This window comes from Ostrea edulis, chromosome 1, assembly GCF_947568905.1.
Source record: "Ostrea edulis chromosome 1, xbOstEdul1.1, whole genome shotgun sequence".
Taxonomy (NCBI): domain Eukaryota; kingdom Metazoa; phylum Mollusca; class Bivalvia; order Ostreida; family Ostreidae; genus Ostrea; species Ostrea edulis.
This window is the reverse complement of record NC_079164.1, coordinates 101,529,781-101,544,697: the sequence shown is the minus strand read 5'-3', so window position 1 is coordinate 101,544,697 and position 14,917 is coordinate 101,529,781. Positions and strand designations below refer to the sequence as shown.

The 14,917-nt window shown below is 35.4% G+C and overlaps 1 long non-coding RNA gene across 1 annotated transcript; it reads right to left on the bottom strand.

Moving 5' to 3' along the window:
• Positions 1–790: 790 nt before the first annotated feature.
• On the bottom strand, positions 791–14,677 carry LOC130047091 (uncharacterized). The gene is made up of 3 exons (XR_008796139.1): positions 14,558–14,677; positions 9,463–9,658; positions 791–910 (listed from the first exon to the last, which is right to left on the bottom strand). It is a non-coding gene; the product is annotated as an uncharacterized LOC130047091 (long non-coding RNA).
• Positions 14,678–14,917: the final 240 nt, after the last annotated feature.

The window sequence follows — 14,917 nt, the reverse complement described above, 5'->3', positions numbered from 1 at the left end:
ATGAGGTGGTCCTTCGGATGAGACAGCCAAAACCGAGGCCCCGTGTCACAGTAGGTATGACACGCTAAAGAACCCTCACTGCTCAATGGCCGTAAGCGTCGAACAAAGGCCTAAATTTGAAGCCCTTCAGCGGTCTTGGCGACGTCTCCATATGAATGAAAAGTTCTCGAGAGAGACGTTAAACAAGATACAATCAATCAATCAACGGATTATTTCATCAAATTTCTAACCCCGTAAAAAAATCAAATTTTTGTTATCCGTTTATCATCAATGTTGAACTGATATATTTTTCTTCCTTCCTGAAAACAGTAATTAGAATGTTGGAATTCAGTCATTGTTTTTTACATTAGCAAATATTTCAGAATAAAACCTATCTAAGGAGGCTAAATCTTATTCACTGAGAATTCGTTTGATACAGATGTTGTTTACATTTTTCATACATAAAAAAGGGTTTTGTTCGAAGGTCATGTAGGACAGCGTAATGGTCATTTACAAAAAAAAGCCCCCCCCCCCCCTGTAATTAGTCTGGGCTTTAAATTCGAAGTAATTACATTAGAACACTAGCTATAAGGTATCATTTCTAAACTTGCATCATGTATCAATTAATGATCGAGAAAGATAGGGAAACCCCCAGATTTTTCATTATGAATTTACTGCATATAATCTGGTATCGGAATACCATAAGGTTGTATTAGTTAACACGAAATTGAGAACTAATCCATACAGGATATTTTTTTAAAGCAATTATTGGACCCTGCAAGTAATTTACTTGTGTCATTACTTTCAGTACTTTGATTGTGATATAAATTTATTATATATTACACATATGTCGCTCTACAATTATCAAAACATTAGAAAAGAAAACAGGTGCTTCTAATACCAGTGGCGTGCGGAAGATCATGCGCTTCAGCTGTAAGTAAAAATATAAAATATATACATGTGCACTGACGCGAAATGTCAAAACAAAATTATATTGAAAATTATTCTTTGGTGTATACATATGGGGAGTAGAAACTCAGAAAAAACGTGGAGTAGTTTGCGAAAAATCTTCATAGTCGATTTTTCATATTCCATATTGCATATTTCATTTGAAAAGGGAAAATGGAGAAATAAAACATTTATTCAACAGCTGTAAAAGATTGACTTTGTGCGGGTACACTATAGTCAGGGCGTGGTGTGCTGTCATTATTTTATTTCAAGTATTGTAATCACAGACAAAATTACATCGATAGGTTATCTGAAAGGTGCACTCTTCTATATATAGAGATTAGAAATAACATTGTTGCAATAAAACACGACTCAGACCTAATCACGTAACCACGTGGTACAGTGAAGTTTAAAAATAACCCAACGGCCCAGATGATGTTATCAAGGTACAAGGTATTAAAACTCGCGCCCCGGTGTTTGCCTCTATATACAATGAAACTTTAAGGGAATTATTCCACATGAAGCTAGTGATGAGGTTGTACACAACTTAACGTTGATTGTTCTTGTCAACATTATCACTGTAAACTTTATTATTTTGTCGAATTGTATCTAGGTAAAGAAATGTGCAATATCTGCAGCTATTCTGAATCAAGTTAGTCAGAAACGCATCTAAACGTATCATCTAGAGCGCTGCATCACCTGAAACAGATAACTGCATGTATACTGTGTATCAAATCTCCAAATTCTAACGTGTAAACATAACCAGTAACACATTTCAGAGAAGTCGGCTTGAATAATACGGAGGTTAGCAATGATACAATATCAGTTACAAGTATCGAACCTTCTCATAAAAATTAAAATTTGTCGGTACTTCGGAAAGTATTAGGTCAATTACAGATTCTTTAAGGTTTTTCATCACTAGAGAATATGTAATTAGTAGGAAATTAGCCTGTCCCCCAAATTTGGTATTGGTATCACTGTCTTCATGGCATGATCCATTTGTCTCAAAAAGCGGGAGGGTTTTAAAAACATCTTTGTCTTAATTAACAATTACATGTAGGTTGCATATGCTTCTAAAAACCCATATGTGCCCAATTTCACGATGAGTGAAAAAAATTCGTGGACCATAATAATTTTCATACGATTGCAGTAAAATATATTGTGGATTTTTACCTGTGTATAACGTTTTGGAGCATGTGGAAATTTTCTAAATAGGTCAAGTAAATGTTTTCAGATGCTGCATGTGACCTGCATTGTTTGAAGGCGTGGCCGGGTTTATCACGATTTAGTTCTGTACACACTGATTTTGACCACGGATTACTCCGTATATAGGGTTCACGGCGGGTGTGACCGGTCGACAGGGGATGCTTACTCCTCCTAGTCACTTGATCCCACCTCTGGTATATACAGGGGTCTGTGCATGTTTGTCCAACTCTTAATTTTGTATCATTTATGGGGGTTATGAGATTGATCACTTTTCATTATCTTTCCATGTTCATCATAATAAGTACGCATTGCTTGTGATTTCCCTTTACTTGTAACCAGTTTGGACAGAAACGTTCAACAGCAAGAAACGAAGTGCGTAGTGTTTCAGATAAGTACATCCAATGATATGAGTTGAGTACTAGTAAGTCCCTTCTCCCAAATTTTGAAACTTGTCGCCTGATGTAGATTCAGTTCCTGAGGTGGATGTGGATGACTAAAGAGTTTGATTGACTGATTGCATCTTGTTTAACGTTCCTTTCGAGAATGTTTTACTCATATGGAGACGTCACCAATACCGGTGAAGGGCTTCAAATTTAGGACTATGCTCGGCGCTTACAGCCATTGAACAGTGAGAGTTCTTTAGCGTGCCACATCTACTGTGACACGGGACATCCGTTTTTAAGGTTATCTCCGAGGACCCGTGACATTCACACCTGATGCCGAGCGTTTGGCGATTGAACTGTCAGTACCTATTTCAACGACATAGGTCTGGGATTCGAACCCCGACCTTACACATGTGGGACGAGTCTGAGTGTCTGCAGTGTATATGTGCACTTCGCTGTATATCACATTGTCTTCAACACTAGGAGGATTGATTGTTTAGGTAGTGAATGCATGTATGTTCGAATGTGAAAAATCCCATCTGGTTGATATTAAACTGAAGAGAACAGGTTTGCTAGTTTCGTATGGAATTTTAATTCGATTTGATTATCAATGCGGATCTGGTTTATGTCGTCAACAAGTTCTTTATTTTCATAAAAATGTGAGTGAGGATGGGAAGATGGTTACCTTTGTCGTCAAGTTGATGTCGTCTGCACATCATCATAACCACAGATGTACCACAAGAGAAATGTAATTTTGTTTTATGGGAACCCGTTTTGTGTGAATATCAATAAAATACTATGCATTCTATTTACGAGACTTTAAGTGCATGCATTGCGAACACACACGCCAGTCTTCCGCTGCTCTTTATTGATTGATCTCCTATTCCCTACACTATATACATGTACATTAAATACACACTTCCATTTATAGCTATCGTCTGTAGAGAGTAATCTGTTTTAAAACATTATGAGAAGGTGAAGATAACGAGCAGTAATCAATCTCACAACTTCTGATCAAAGGAAAACGAGGATGTTTTGAAAGTTCGTGCCATCATAATTCCAATAACGAGCAGAGATAAAAATGTTATGAGTCCCTCAAAATTTCTAAATTCACCATTTAAGAAAAATAAAGAGTTTATATTTCAAAGGCATGAATTAAATTTTTTTTCTTCTAAACTTGCAGTTGCATCATTTCGAGAGCTTCATGATTTGGCAAAAAACCTTAACGAACAAAAGAAATGCAGGTACTTTCCAACGTTGAAATGTGTTGCACATGACATTTGAATAAATTAGGTTTTTACGTTCTAATCTAATACATCAACTTTGAATAGAGATTAGTTATTATTTAGAATTGCTTTGGAAATTAGGTAATTATACATTTAATTATTCCAATCTCAAGTTTGTGAATTTCAATGTTTTCAATGAATTTTATTTTTTGAAAGCACTCCGACCTTTTATTTTGAAAGGAAAACCTATAAATAGAAAGTAGGTGTCTAGTTTTTTTTTGTTTTTTTTTTTATATATACATATTTTGGAGCTATAAGGTAATGAGGCCATGGCCTTCCATTTGTATTTATCCCCTATAATAAGAAACATGATCAGTTTGAGATTGATACAAATAATTATACTTCAATAAATAACCCAAAAGCAAGGAAGAAATTATTAGAAATTATGGATGACTTGCAACTTCTAGATTATTTTAAAATTTTGAATCCTGATAGACGAGTTTATACATGGCATAAAAAGACACCCTTAAAACAGTGTCGTCTAGATTACATTTTAATCTCTGAAAGTTTGTCCAATTCTGTGGAAACTTACTTAATTAAACCTGGTTATAGATCAGATCACTCCATAGTTGTTGTAGAATTAAAATTTAACTCTTTTAAAAGGGGACGTGGACTTTGGAAATTCAATAATAGTCTTCTTTCAGATAAAGAATATGTACAGAAAGTCAAAGAAACTATTCATAAAGTCTGTAGACAATATAGTAAAAGTGACACGGATAACACAAGATCTATTGATGATAGTATACTATTGGAGGTTTTACTTATGGAAATAAGGGGTGTTACTATTTCATACTCTTCCTACAAAAAACAAAAAAAACAAAGGGAAAAGCAAGAAACATCTCTACTTGAAGAAATAGGTCACTTAGAAACTGAGGAAAACATAGACTTGCATCTTATTGAAGAAAAGAGGTTGATTTTAGAAAACTTCAGAAAAGAAAAAATGAAAGGTCATATCATAAGATCTAAAGCTAGATGGATAGAAGAAGGTGAAAACCCCACAAGGTATTTCTGCAATCTGGAAAAACGCAATTATTTAAATAAACTATTAAAAAATTAGAAGTTGAAGGAAATAGTATGATCTATTACCAGGCAGATATACTTAATGAAGTTAAGTGTTTTTACAAAACTCTATATACAATAACAAATAAAGATTCAGAACTTTTAGATTAAGATCTTAACAAAATTATTCACAATTGTGTTCCAAAGTTGAACAAAAATATTGCAGAGTCTTTGGAGAGAACAATATCTGAAAAATAAGTGTTTGAAGTATTAAAAAATACGAAAAACAATAAATCTCCAGGTAGTGATGGATATAGTGTAGAATTTTTCAAATTTTATGGACAGATATGAAAGAACTCATTATTTGTTCCTCCTTTGTACAGAAATTCTTGCAATTTTAATTAAACAAAATAAGGATATAAAAGGTATTGTGATATGTGATAAGGAACACAAAATAAGTCAATATGCAGATGATACATCACTTGCTCTTGATGGGACACCTAATTCACTTTTTACAGCATTAGATACCTTAGATTTTTTCTCTAAACTTTCTGGTTTAAAGGTAAATAACTCAAAAACAAAAATTGTTTGGATCGGATCTAAAAAGTTTTCAAATCAGGTCTTTCATCACACTAGATGGAAACTTGACTGGGGTTCAACAACTTTCAATTTATTAGGTATTAACTTTTCAGTAGACTTACAACAAATTACAGATTTAAACTACAACATACAGATTCCTAAAATAAAGAGCATGCTACAACATTGGAAAAGGCGAGTTCTAACACCAATTGGTCGGGTTACAGTGGTTAAAACATGAATTATTCCGAAAATAAACCATTTATTTCTATCACTACCAACACCGAAAAAGGAGATAATTAATTCATTGAGTAGAGATAATTTTGAATTTATTTGGAATGGAAAATGTGACAAAGTAAAACGTTCTATTGTAACTCAAGACCACCATCATGGAGGTCTAAAAATGGTGGACATCAACAATTTTATCATGTCTTTAAAAAGTTCATGGTTGAAAAGGTTATTGATGGGAAATAAATCCTGGGTAGATATTTTTGAAGCAATTAATGGTCATGATTTTGTTCACAAATTACTTGATTTTGGAGATGCATTTATCTCTGAATGTGTCATTCCAGAAAACAATATTTTTTGGCAAGATGTTTTTAATTCTATGCTCCATGTAATACAATCCTTTGACAAACATTTCTACAAGGAAACCTATCCCAGCATTCCTGTGTGGTATAATTCAAATATTAGAGTGGGTATGAAAACACTATTTATCAAAAGCTGGTATAAAAAAGGTGTAAAACTCATAGAAGATTTCCTAGATGACAAAGGGAATCTTTTATCACATAACCCTTTTCAACATAAATTTGATATCCAAGTTTGTGTATTACAATATAACAGTGTATTGAGTGCAATATCAACTCATCTGAAATTGTTTGAAAACAAAGGTTTATTCAATAGATCTTTTACACCTTATATTCCATTATATTATAAACCTTTGATTTTGCAAACCAAATGTACTAAATCTGTTTACAAACAGTTAAATGTAAACCATGATATACCTTCTTCTGTTTCAAAGTGGAATTTAGATCTGGTAGCTTATGGAATAGAGATATGTGTTAAGGATGCTTTTACTGTATGTTTTAAGACTAACAAGGACTCTACTATCCAATGGTTACAATATAGATTACTTCATAAAATTCTGCCTGTCAATTATTATCTAAAAAAAAATCAATGTTGTGTCTTTTGATTGTTGTACCTTTTGTAATGATGAAGTTGAGACAATTCAATACGTTTTCATTGGCTGTGAAAAAGTATCTATATTATGGAGCAATCTGGCACATTTATAAAACAACTTCCAAAAGAATAGGTTTTAATGTACTTAATATTTTATTAGGTGAACTCCCATTGTCGAAAGGGAACAGAATTGTAAACTTCCTTATCCTATATACAAAACAATATATTTTTTCTTGTTTGAAAAAAACCCACCAAATTGCCAAGATTCTTGGAATTATTGTTCTATCTATACAACAAATACAAGGTTGAAAAATGTATTGCGTATCAGAATTTAGAAATACAAAAATTTGAAAATACCTGGCATGTATGGAAAACACTTTTTGACACCATAAAAAATTCATAATTTTGCTATTTCAAGCAATATTTTTTCTACTTTTGAAGCCACATGTACTTTTATCTATTTACTCGAGCTCTGTATTGTTATCATTTTTCTCTTACAATTATATTAAAAATGTAAGCACTTCCCGGTACCAACAAAAGTATGAGTGTGAGTATGAAAGTGTGTGAAAGTGGTTAGAAAAAAATGACAAATTTTCTTCTGTCTTATGTCAATATTTGTGAAATAAAAAATTTATAAATAATAATAATAATAATAAAAAAAAAAAACCAGTTTGAGATTTAACTCGGGAAAAGTCCGCATATTTTGCTACCCCTCATAATAAAGATTATGAGAAAAATCAAAGTGCATATGATGGGATTATTTAGCATTATTTCATAATCCATGGTTGGGATCACCTATCCTTGTAGAATGATAGACATCAGCCTTCAAAGACAAACATCCTAGAGGATAATGGCAGGATTGTAACACCTAGAAAAATCCTATCATAATCCTATAGGATAAAAAATCCTTAAGATAATATATCCTATTGTATCCTATAAAACGTTACTTGTATGGGAGAAATTATCCTGTGCATGTTATATACACTGCTAGATAGGAATAATCCCATTCAATATTGGTGTGGTGGGATAAATAATCCTTATTGTTCGTAGGAAAAATTATTCTATCCCGAATTATTTTCATGACCATCCCTTTATTTCATTTGTACGGATGATCATGAGACATTTATTTTAAATCCTTTAAGAATTGAAAACTTTTCATGATAAATTATTTTTCTTCCCAAAGTAAAGATAATATTACCATTAGCTACTATAACTGTCCTAAACTAATTATTTTTTTTAACACTGCGTGCAAATCAAAAATCAGTGATCAGTGTTTTTAATTTGCACCAAGGCTGATGAAAAATTTAAGTCTTCCGACACTTCCTCCCAGCTTCTGCATAAATGAAAGCAGGATAAGTCCGAGGAAACCCGAGATAAGTTTGATTTAGCTGTAACAGTGATTTGTTATACGTCACTGGTTGTAACATGTTGATTGTACATTTGCTAGTTGTTCAGGTTTACTCGTATATCTGTTGCCAGATTGTAGAGCAATCTTCGTAGTATCGAATTAGTTGATATACGAAAAAGCGATGATAACGAACAGTGACTAATCTCATGATTCTTGTAAAGAATATAAAATTATGAGTAAGGAAAACACCGACCCCTAGACATACCAGAGGTGGGATCAGACAAACACAGACCCCTAGACACACCAGAGGTGGGATCAGACAAACACAGACCCCTAGACACACCAGAGGTGGGATCAGACAAACAGACCCCTAGACACACCAGAGGTGGGATCAGATAAACACAGACCCATAGACACACCAGAGGTGGGATCAGACAAACAGACCCCTAGACATACCAGAGGTGGGATCAAACAAACACAGACCCCTAGACACACCAGAGGTGGGATCAGACAAACACAGACCCCTAGACATACCAGAGGTGGAATCAGACAAACACAGACCCCTAGACACACCAGAAGTGGGATCAGACAAACACAGACCCCTAGACACACCAGAGGTGGGATCAGACAAACACAGACCCCTAGACACACCGGAGGTGGGATCAGACAAACACGGACCCCTGGACACACCAGAGGTGGGATCAGACAAACACAGACTCCTAGACACACCAGAGGTGGGATCAGTTGCCCAGAAGAAGTAAGCATCCCCTGTTGATCAGTCACACTGCCACGAACCCTGTATCTTGATTAGATAAACGGAGTAATCCATAGTTAAAATTATTATGTAAAGAATGATCTTACAATTGGTATGAAACACGTCAGACAGCATTTGATCCAATGATAGGTGGTATTGCTATCCAGATCGTTATAACGACCATATAATTTGCGAAATGATGAATTGAAACGAGATTGTTGAAACCTCTGCACCATCAACTTATTTGTCAGTAGCCTGCCTCGATTTAAAAATTGACAATGCAAAGAATATGCTCTTGATTGAGAGATATACATATATATGCAGGGGAGAATGGAATAATGCTATTTTCAAGTAATCAAATAACTTAACAAACTTAAGAACGAAAGGTGAAGACAATGAACAGTGATCAATCTCATAACTCCTATAAGCAATACAAAATAGATACTTGGGCAAACACGGACCCCTGGATACACCAGAGGTGGGATCAGGTGACTAGGAGGAGTAAGCATTCCCTGTCGACCGGTCACACCCGCAGTGAACCTTATATCCTGATCAGGTAAACAATAAAATAAAATACCCTGACCCCCGCCCCCTCCTGAGAAACTGAAAACATTCTAAACTGTAACCAGACAAAACTAGATGTTGAGGCCATTTGTAACTTGAATCTAAAACAATAAAATCATAAGGGTAATTTCTACATCATTTGATTTCCCGATTATAGAAATTAGCCCATTGTGTTTTGACAACCACGATACAACTATAAACATCCTACACGTAGACATTTCTTCCTAAAGTATTACGTACGGTGAGTTTGGATGACAATGACAGAGATGATGGTCACACGTGGCATGGTGGTCGGCTTCACACGTGCAGTCAAAGGAATGGTTGCACTCGTGGGTGCTATGGTGACAATGACATTTTCCAAGGTGACAGTGGGGAATTAACCAATCTGCGCATGTGCAGTCAGCGTCGACGAGACAGGTATCCTTTGCTTCCAATGCTAGATAATACATAAAAGAGGGTTTTTGTGATATTAACTGATTTTGACTACGGATAATTCCGTTTACCTGATTAAGATATAGGGCTCACGGCGGGTGTGACCGGTCGACAGGGGATTCTTACTCCTAGGCACCTGACCCCACCTCTGGTGTGTCCAGGGATCCGTGTTTGCCCAACTATCTATTTTGTATTGCTTATAGGAGTTATGAGATTGATCACTGTTCGTTATCTTCACCTTTCATTAAGCCGTATGTACCCTATATACATTGCATTCTTAATCGCGTTTGACGGAATGATAATATTGTACTGTATTTAGATAAGGGTAAACATGGAGCCCTGAACTAAATGGAGTAATTCGTAGTCAAGAACGGCCTAACAATAAGTATGAAACACGTCAGACAACATTCAAGCTAATGACAGGTTGGTTGGTTGTGTATTGTCTAAAGTCCCTCTCGGAATATTTTTCACTGATATGGAGACATCACAATCGAAGAGCTGAATATGTAGGCCTTTGCTCGGCGCTTACTGTCTTTGAACAGGGAGGGATATTTATCGTGCCACACCTAGTGTGACACGGGACCCCGGTTTTTGCGGTCTCATCCGAAAGGCCTCTCCAATAAGTCGCCTCTTACGACTGATGACCTATTCTAACCCGGGTCTCCAAGGGATTAATGACAGGTTCTATTTGCAAATCAAATCATTATAACAATCAAAGAATTTGCAAAATGCTGACTTTAAGCGAAACTGCTAAAACCCTTGTAACATCTATTAATTTTTCCGTAGCCTGCCTCGACTCAAAAATTGATCATATGTAGAACATGCTCCTACTCATTGAATTGGTTGAGAGACATACAAACTATATTCCGGTGATAAAGGAATATTGCTACATGAATATGGGAAGTTTACTATGGAGAATGAACTAACCCCGATTGACATAAACTTGAACATTGGTGCAATGTCGGGGTGAATTATTGAAATGCCTTTTAGCAATAATAAAACAAGTACCAACTTTTGTCTATAATTTATGTAACATATTTCAAGCATCCATTATCCTTCATTTGAAACAATAACACTAATGATAATTAAATGGAGGAATTCTTTGTTTAGTGAACCTGTTTTTCAATTTCCTTTGTCAAGATGTTTTAAAATTAAATCTATAGGGGCAGGTTGTCCGGATCACCAGGAATTTGGGAACAAATGTTGGGTGTTTTGTGAAACTAGCAATATATTGTCTCTATAAACCGATATGCACTTTTAGAGCCTTTGTTTTGAATAAATCATCTCACTTTTATTGATGCTTTGCAAGATTTATATGATCCTTAGACATTAAAAACTTTAAGTGATTATGATGCGATTTTAATTCATCGAGTGCGTGTTGAATAATTTGTTGTAAACATGATTCTGTTGAAAATATTTGTTTAATGTTTTTGTCATTTTAACCAGTTTCATGATGTTGTTTGATGAAAATGTGCGATTTTCTGATGTTGACATATACTACATGTGCACCTCTGCTTATGCATGACTGACATTATAAAAAGTGGCAACATATAATATATCATGTAAAATTATATTTTCTTTGGTTGTTAATGCAAGGTGAAGATAACGAACAGTGATCAATCTCATAACTCCTATAAACAATACAAAATAGATAGTTGGGCAAACACGGACCCCTGGACACACCAGAGGTGGGATCAGGTGCCTAGGAGGAGTAAGTATCCCCTGTTGACCGGTCACACCCACCGTGAGCCCTATATCTTGATCAGGTAAACGGAGTTGTCCGCAGTCAAAATCAGTGTACCAAGAACGGCTTAACAATCGGTATGAAACACGTCAGACAGCATTTGACCCAATGCGAGGTTGTATTGACGAACTAGATCGTTATAACGACCATAGAATTTGCGAAATGCTGACTTCAATCGAGACTATTGAAATCCCTGTACCATCAACTTGTTTGTCAGTAGCTTACTTCGATTTAAAAACTGACTATACGCAGAACAAGCTCTTGCATATCGAATCAGTTGAAATATATAAACACCATATGCAGGTGATAATGGAATATTGCTACATAAATATGGGAAGTTGACGATGGAGAAGCTGAAATCATCCCGTTTGTCACACAGTTGAAATGTCAGTTTGCCGTTAATGTCTACTTTCAATAAAATATCTAAGTATGAAGCAGAAGTGGACGACTCTGTGGTGTCCTTTATTTCGAGCTCACAGGGATATATCAAATCGACATATGAATGAAAGCTATTATTGTTAATAGACAAAACGTCATCGATATATCTAAATGTCGAATTGAAGGCCACAGCGAGAGATTTTTCTTCTCGCGTAGAAGTTTTTGAATAAATACTGCTTCATATGAATATAGAAACAGGTCAGCTAAGAAAGGAGCACAATTCGTGCCCATGGGAATTCCAACAGACTGTTGGAAGACCTGATCACCAAAGACCACGAAGATATTGTCAATGCGGAACTCTAGCATATTTTTTATTTCAACTTCAGAGTACTTGTGCGTGGAATCAGAGTGGTGTTTAACAAAGTATGTTTTTGAATGACTGATCACTAGATATGAATATTTCCGTTTTCCGTTTTTGTTGACGAAGCAACTGTCTATGATGCCAAAAAGCCTATTCTTTAATTTATCGTGAGGAATGGTTGTGTAGAGTGTTGAAAAGTCATAGGTTTTGATGTTATTGATTTGGGAAAAATTCTGTGATTTCAAGTTTACTAAAAGTTCTTTAGAATTATTTAGAATCCACATTTGATTAACACCACTTTTGGCATATGTAGTCGCACAGTAAATTTGAAGTTTCTCCTTCGCAGCTATTAATAATTTCGTGAGGAGCAAAGATAGGGGCTTGGTAGAGCACTTACTTGATCCAGCAATGTATCTTTGTTTGTAAGAGTTTTTATGTAGTTTAGGAATCCAGTATAGGTACGGTAACTCATATTCATTCGACCCATTGAATGGGATATTAAATGTGTCTAAAACTGAAGCATGGTTTTGAAGAATTTCATCTTTTGAAAGGGCAGTTGAAGTATAAGTATGATTACCAAAAGTGGAATTAATGCCAAGTTCGTTTAAAATACAGTTGTAATAATGAGCCTTACAAACAAAGACAATGTTGTTACTAGCTTTGTCAGCTGGAACCAAAACATATTCCTCATGTAATTCTTTGATCACTTCTGGTTTACTAAACACAGAAGGATAGATGGTACGTACTTTTGTTTTCATGTGTCTAATACGGAATTTTAATATCCCTCTTATGCTTTTAACCCATTCTGACAATGTATCAAGTTCTTCTTTTTCATATTAAGCCCATCGTCTGGCATAATCTTCGACAGAATTCATAATAGAGATGAAGTTCTGTCGCCAATTAAAAGACCAAGGTTCTCTGTATTTAGGACCTTTTAGAATAAGTGATTTGAGGTCCTCATTTTCAACTATATCAACATCACCAGTAATGACATGTCCAGCTGGACTATAGTTGAAAGAAGATGAAGAACAAGAACATATTGGTGGATTACGTATAAGATGGTCTATATCTAGGCACTGCAAAGTTTGTTTATAATTAAAAAGTTTGGATGCAATAGTAGAAGTATAGCTGTAAGAAATACAGAGTGTAGACTTGAACTTGAAATAAGTTGGAATATACGACTGAACCCTTTTATGACGAAGAATATTACTGATGTTGACGGCATCTATTCCTTTGTTTGTAAGTTTGAGGTTAAGGAACTGGTGGCATGATTCGGAAGGAATATCATCCATGGTCCGTGCTGGTTTATAGAGCCTGTGGTAGGCAACATCCATAATCATAGAGTTCAGTCTATATTCAGGTGTTGAAAAATCTAAGTATAGACTAGCCATAGCTTCTTCATATAACGTGTGTAAAACTCTTAATGGAATAGAGTAAAGTTTTGTACGAATATGATGTGTACCTAATTGTCTGTTGACGTAAGGCAAAAGTGAATCAAACGTGACATCATTTATACTTGGTCTTTTATATGAACGATGTCCACGACTGCGTTTCCGTCTTTGGTATTGGGAAAGAGTCCCATCACATTCAAGTTATTTCCTTGTGGACTAGTACAATTCCCCACATCATATACATTATTATTGCATCCATATGGAAATGCAGTGCCTAGGGTCCTGATCCAGTGATCTTCTCGTTGTCTACGAAAAGGGGTTCTTAATGTTTGATTGTTTGTGTAATGGTAATTTTTTTCTAAAATCCTTACCCTCATGGACAAGATGGAGTGGTCCGGTGTATTAAAATGTTTGTAAAGAAGTTGGTTATCACCATTATTAATTTGAAATCGGTGACCCGATATTCTTTTATTAAGTGAACCAAGCCCTTCATCGTGTAGTGTTGTATAACAAGTTTCTGGGTTGTAGAAGTATCGACGTCTGCAATCCTTATATTTAGCCATAAAAGATAAGAATTACATGCATGCAAGGTCCTACACTCCTATAAACAGCACAAAATAGATAGTTGAGCAAACACGGACCCCTGGACACACCAGAGGTGGGATCAGGTGCCTAGGAGGAGTAAGGATCCTCTATTGACCGGTCACACCCGCCGTAAGCCCTATATCCTGATCAGGTAAACGCAGTCAAGATCAGTGTGCCAAGAACGGCTTAACAATCGGTATGAAACACGTCAGACAGCATTTGACCCAATGACAGGTTGTATAGACGAACTAGATCGTTATAACGACTATAGAATTTGCGAAATGCTGACTTCAATCGAGACTGTTGCAACCCCTGTGCCATCAATAACATAAAGTTTAAATTGATGAGATTTTTCTATTTTGATTCATTAATATTTGAAAGTTACATGAGGATGGAGCTACTTTAATACATAACATTTTACAGAGTAAAGAGACTGCAACTTACCGGCAACAATGAATAGAATACATACTATTACCAAGCCCTTCATTGTGTAGTGTTGTATAACAAGTTTCTGGGTTGTAGAGGTGTCGACGTCTGCAAACCTTATATATAGCCATAAATGATAAGAATTACATGCACACAAGGTCCTACATCTTAAACCCATTCATATTTCATGTAATTCATAATATGTATACTGCTGCATTTCTGATTGGAAAAACCAAATGAAATCACGGCGGGTGTGAACGGTCAACAGGGGATACTTTCTTCTGATCCACCTCTGGTATTTCCAGAGGTTTGAGTTTGTCCTGCTTTCAATTTTGCATTCTTTATATGATTTGTGAGATTGAGTCCTCAGATTGATCA